Source organism: Lolium rigidum, chromosome 7 (assembly GCF_022539505.1).
Source record: "Lolium rigidum isolate FL_2022 chromosome 7, APGP_CSIRO_Lrig_0.1, whole genome shotgun sequence".
NCBI lineage: Eukaryota > Viridiplantae > Streptophyta > Magnoliopsida > Poales > Poaceae > Lolium > Lolium rigidum.
Window position 1 is genome coordinate 200,042,923 of NC_061514.1, and position 6,690 is coordinate 200,049,612.

Consider the following 6,690-nt stretch of genomic DNA (forward strand, 5'->3'; position numbering starts at 1 on the left):
TGATAATCAACTTGACATAGTATTCCATATTCATCGGATCCCAACAAACACAACATGTAGCATTACAAATAGATGATCTTGATCATGATAGGCAGCTCACAAGATCCAACATGATAGCACAATGAGGAGAAGACAACCGTCTAGCTACTGCTATGGACCCATAGTCCAAGGGTGAACTAGTCACACATCATTCCGGAGGCGATCATGGTGATGTAGAGTCCTCCGGGAGATGATTCCCCTCTCCGGCAGGGTGCCGGAGGCGATCTCATGAATCCCCCGAGATGGGATTGGCGGCGGCGGCGTCTCTGGAACTTTTTCCGTATCGTGGCTCTCGGTAATAGGGTTTTCGCGACGGAGAGTATAAGTAGGCGGAAGGGCAGAGTCGGAGGGCTAACGAGGGGCCCACACCATAGGGCGGCGCGGGCCCCCCTTGGCCACGCCGCCTTGTGGTGTCGCCACCTCGTGGCCACACTTCGTATCTCCTTCGGTTTTCTGGAAGCTCCGTGGAAAAATAAGACCCTGGGCGTTGATTTCGTCCAATTCCGAGAATATTTCCTTTGTAGGATTTTTGAAACCAAAAACAACACAAAACATGAACTGGCGCTTCGGCATCTCGTTAATAGGTTAGTGCCGGAAAATGCATAATAATGATGTAATGTGTGTATAAAACATGTGAGTATTGTCATAAAACTAGCATGGAACATAAGAAATTATAGATACGTTTGAGACGTATCAAGCACACAAAAAATGCTAGTATAATACTCGAGGTTATACATGAGTATATCTAAATTTCCAGGGTTAGACTCGAGGACGCGTGTTGCGGTGCAGAAATGGAAGACGTGCAATTGTTGACGCGTAGACGCGGGTCGCGGTGCAGAAGTCGAAGACGTGCAATCGTGGACGCGTGTCGCATTGCGAAGTCCAAGACGTGCGGACGTGCGGCGTTGGACGCGTAGGGCGCGGGTCGCATTAACCACCCCTTGCCTTTATAGACGCCTCCTCCCACTATCTCTCGTCACTCTCACTCGCCTACGCAATGCCGCCTCTCTCACGTCCCATCATCTTCTCCAAAGCAAAAAACCCTCTCCCTCTCCCTCTCCTCTGCCGGCGAGATGGACAAGGAGAATGCCAATCCCATCGTCCACGGCGTCGTCGGCTCCAAGCGCGACGCCTCCCTCTTCGACGCCGTCCCCTCAACGGACGTCGCCGCCTCCTCCGCCGGTGCATCGGAGGCTGCTGCCGCCGGTGGCGGTCAGATCCCGCCGGGATGGGACCCCTACGAGGAGGTGCCGTACGTCCCGCCCCCGAACCCCTACGACACCTCCATGGAGGACGCATGGAACGAGGTAACTACGGTTTGCTTCCATTTTTGTTCCCCATTCCTTTTTGAACCCTATTTTTGCTGGTGTAGATGGATCTGTGGATGGATGAGTATTGGGCTAATATTTGCGCCGATTTTATTCCATTTTGCTTTGGTCCCTCCTTGATTTCGTTTAAGATTTGGGGTTCGGCCGTTCGGTTAATTTATGCAAGTAATAATGGGATCTCAATCAGTTAATTTATGCAAGTAATCATAGGATCTAAATCAGTTATTTTATGCACGAATATAAAGATATCAACCGTTTAATTTTGCAAATAATCTGGAATGTGTTCAAGTTCAGATCTGGAATCTGTTTCTTTTCCTATGATGAATCGGTGGGCACATATTTTTACAGGGAGGGTTCAGCGAACCATTTCTATGTACAAATCTGTTGTGCATGAGCTTTGGTTCGCTGACTACATCCCTGTAGACGTATAATCGTGTCCACTCTAACTGAGGCTGCCTCTGTTTTTCCTAACTTTGTTATCATGCACGTTAGTCATCGTTGCAACTCATTCACTAATAGTTCCCGTTTGATATGGATCAGCTGTCTGGCAGCGACGTCGGCAGCGACGACGAGCACCATGACATCAAGACTCGCCAGGTGCTGCGGAGGCTGCAGGTCGGCCAGTACGTCTCCTACTTTGCCAAGGGTGTCTACAGGTGCCCCTTCTGCACTAGGAGGCTCGGCGGCACTGACTTCAACTGCCTCCTCATGCATGCCGAGAACATCGGCAACACCAACCCCAAGGTCGGCGCATCGGTGAACCCCTACTCCTTCCGCGCCAAGCACATGGCGCTCGGCATGTACCTCCGCTGCATCCAGCGGGTGGAGATCTCCGCCGGGCGCATGCCTCCGCTCAAGCCCAAGGCTCCCAAGGGGAGCAACAAGTGGAGGCAGAGGAAGATGGGGTAGGCGGAGTCTTGGACGTGTGCTGCTGCTGCCTCCTCCATTTTGTTGTTGGGATCCCTTTGTTGTTAGCTAGGGATCCCTTGTTGTTATGTTGTTAGTATGATGGTGCTGTGAAGAATCTCGAACCTGTTACTATGTTTGGCTGCTGTATGCATCTTATTATCTAGGGAGGGATCCCTATTATCTGTCCCTATTCTACTATATGACCGTGTGAATTTATCGTACATTCCCTGTAGATTTGCTTCTAGATTTAACTACATACATATGGACCAGATGGAGTACTAGATTGGGCTCCCTACTAGATTTGCTGCCATATTGGGTAAACAACGAGGGCCAAAAGGCATAAATAATAATTGAAGAAAGACATAAATGCAAGCTTCTCTAGATTTGATACTAATTAGGTGAAAAAAGGCAGAGAGAAGGAGGCGAAAAAGGTACTCTTAAAAGGGAAAATGTCAATTTGGGCCGAGAGAGACAAAACCCAGCTCCTACTCACGTGCAACCAAACACTATCTTGTCCTGTCCCACGCGGTCCCTTTCTACCAGCCCCACGCGACACGGGCCCACACGACGCGGCCCCACACGTCAGCACGGAACGGTCAACTAAATGGGAATCCTGCCGTCTGAGCTGCTTCTGCGCATTTCAAACAAGGACTTGGGGAAAACTGAGGAAAAACTAAGGAGCTGGGGAAAACTGAGCACAACTAAGGACCCGAGGGCACGAAAATAGAAATCCTTTCTTTATATACTAATTGTGACTTCGCCTTAAATTTGTAAGTTCAATATATATAGGTTTGAGTTTTTTACATTGTTGTATAAACTTAAGTTAAAAGGGTAAAAAAGCAAGACTAATTAGCCTCCAATCAAAACCCCAAATTTATGGACAAATCACCTCAACATCACCACAAAACAAACCATGCATCCACCATGGAAACATATATGGATCTGGATCTGCAAAAAAAATTCCAAATCAATAGAGGAAAAAGGCGTCACTCACGTAGATTTCAGAGATGGTTATTTCTTCTGCTTGCTGGTAATGATCTATCACAGACGGGCCTACCAAAACATTTTTCGATGAAGGAAATATATTAATAACAAGTAGATCTCAATTACATTGGGCTTCAGCAACAACATAATGTCAAGATCTAGTCGAGACATCAAGGATGATATAGCCAAAAAAGGAAAAGAATAACAATAATAAAAATAAAAATAAAAGGAAAACATAGCCCCGCTAAAGAGATCATGATCTGGCAACTACATGATACAACCACCACCATTGAAAACACTTGTAATTCAGAAAATTCTTCCAACAACTACTCCTTCACCAAGGGAACAATGTACAAGTGTTCTCATCGCCCGATCTGACCATGGAAGACAATTCATGGATTTTCACCCCGGATAAAGTCTGAGAAATATCCCTATAATGCCTTTAACAAGAAAACGGATAGAAGTCCGCCATTGCCAGGTATAATCAACAAAGGTCAGGCCTAGGGTTTTCACCCCACAGATCAAAACTCAGTACTCGAAGAGCACCACCAAAACTGAAGTCACCAAGTATTGCTACCCACACTTGCCGGAAATATTGTTGAAAATCTTGGATCATCGTCTCTCAATTGCTTTGCGCACGATTTTGACGTGGGAAACACCATAAAAATGAAACCACATTGGCATAACACGTTGTAAAGCACCTTTTTCTCCTCACCAATTTTGCACATGTCCGATGATAGCCACACATGCGCATGGGCCTAAACCATGGCCATGCAAAGGCAAGTTGTTGAGCATTGTCATTCCCCGCCTATGTTAGCAGTTAGCGTTCTCCAACTCGATATGAGCGATCGATATTGTGCTGCCACCTAAGATCCTTTTCAGTATATTAATATCCCCCAAGTGCAGGGATCAGTTGTATTACTTTTCAATAAGAAAGGTTGTAAAACCCACGAGGAGCTAAAGGTATTGGTTAGCAAGTCTGAAAAGTAAACAATAAAAAATATGCAGTAGTTTTGGTGTTGTGAGTGTATAGCTTGCAATGAAATAAAGTACTGAAAGTAAATAGCAATAAAACAATGCTCTCACTCAGAGAAATCCCAATCCTCTATGCAGCAAGAGGACAAGCTCAAGTGTTTGTGTGAACTTATATGTGACAAGTGTTCCCGAGGGCGGCATGGATTCACTAGCATTTAGATTTCTACACAACATGGTGAATATCTTATCAAGTTTCATTCCCTTAGGGGTGGAGCCTAAGTTAGGTGTAGCTATAGATATGACCAAATACACTCCTTATGATGGGTCCTAGAGACATTTTCATAAATGTCCCATCATAGCAATTAGTTCATCGCTCCCTGACATAAACCCCTCTAATACAACTCAAAGTATTGGAAAACGGGTTCCGTCATTCCGTCCCTCCCAACCCTCAAAATTACATTAAAGTGAAGCCCTATGATTCCATATGGGTGAAGTATTATGCAGTCGAAGTTCGCACAAAACCATCATAGAACAACATAAAAGATAAAACTTGACCAAATACTCATTGCATATCATATAGAATCATAGCCAGATCATCATATGCCCTCGGGAACATGGAGAACTACTCACGAGTGCCAAACATGGTGTGGATAAGAGGCATGATGATTACATCACAATCTGGAAATATAATCTCTCCAGCAAATAAAGACACGATGCCTATCACAGTCATGCATGGCACTTAAAACAATATATAGGGTTCGATCTATCACAAACTATGAGGGGGAATAGATTTGATCTTGAAGATGGTGATGGTGGTGATGATGGTGCTGATTGATTTTCCATCCTTCATCTCATAACATTACTCTTCTCTCCCTACACTTGAAAACTTACTTCATACAAAACTTCACACGGTTTTCATTAGCAACATTAGTGTATTCAAGATAATAAATCCACTTTGGTTCAGTTTCAACACAAGTCAAAAATCCATTAGAAAATTAGGTAATGTATCAAATTCTTTTAAAAGCTATTTCTCTCAAAAGAACTCAAAAAGAAAAACGTTAAGAGGCAAATGCAAATAGTGGCAGAAATCTGTCAAAACAGAACATCAGGTAAAGATCGATTTTTTTCTCGAAAATACTTGCAAGTCAATAGTTGCATCAATATGCAAAAAGTTCAATATGACGTCAATGAGATACTAATTTTTTGGTGGTAGCACATAATCTGTTACAAGACAGCAACTTCCCCAAATCTTAATTTCTTTCTATTAGAGGTTATCCTTTACACAAAAACGAAATAAAAAGGATAAGGAGAGGTTATTACAGAGGTAGCAACTTCCAAGACTCAACAAAAGAAAAATTACAGAAATAAAACATGGGTTATCTCCCAAGAGTGCTTTTCTTTAACGCCTTTCAGCTAGGCACAGTAGTTTGAGAAGATGCTCACATAAGAAATATGAATTGAAGTAAAAGAGAGCATCAAGAAGCAAATATAAAACAAATTTAAGTCTACCCCACTTCCTATGAAAAATAATCTTGTAAAGAAACAAGTCATGGAAGCACAAAGCAGCAAGCATAGGAAAGCAAAACAAGTGCAACTTCAAAATTTTCAACATAAAGAGGTGAAACTTAATATTGTTGAGATACTTAAAACCATGTTTCCCTTTCTCATAATAACTTTCAGTAGCATCATGAATAAAATTAACAATATAACTATCACATAAAACATTCTTATCACGAGCCACATGCATAAAATAATTATTTATCCCCACATAAGCATAGTCATTCTTATTAATTATAGTGGGAGCAAATTCAACAAAATAGCTATCATTATTATTCTCAACGCCATAATCATCAAATATAGGAGGCATATTGTAATTATAATTAATTCTCCCTCAATAGTAGGTGGACTGAAAATATCATATTCATCATTGTAATCATCACATATTGGAGGTATAGTATAATCATAAGCAATAGAATAGTTATCTTCCAAAGTGTGTTCATATCTTAACATATCATCATTGGAAGGAACATGGATAGTACTAATAGTACAACAATTATTAACATCATCGTTTTCATAATTGGTACCCAAGAGATTTTCAATATCAAAAGTAGTGTGCTTTTCCCAATCATGATCACTACTATAGGTAACAGGCATAGGCTCATCATCGAGTTCAGACTCATCAAAAAAACTATAATAGGAGCAACATGTTTAGGGGAAGATATCGTTTCCTCTCTCCTTTTACTCCTCCTCCTCCTCTTCTTCTTCTTCTTCTTCTTCTTCTTCCCCTCTTTAAGAGGAAGAGGCTTGAAAGGAAGCTTCTCCACATACCCTGATTTATTGTCAGAAACAATAGAAGAACCTTTGGAGCACTACAAGAAAAGTTCTGATAGACAACGTCTCAAAATCGTCCGCTAAGGGGTATTTTTTGTCGCCTATGGGCCTAACCCGACGATAT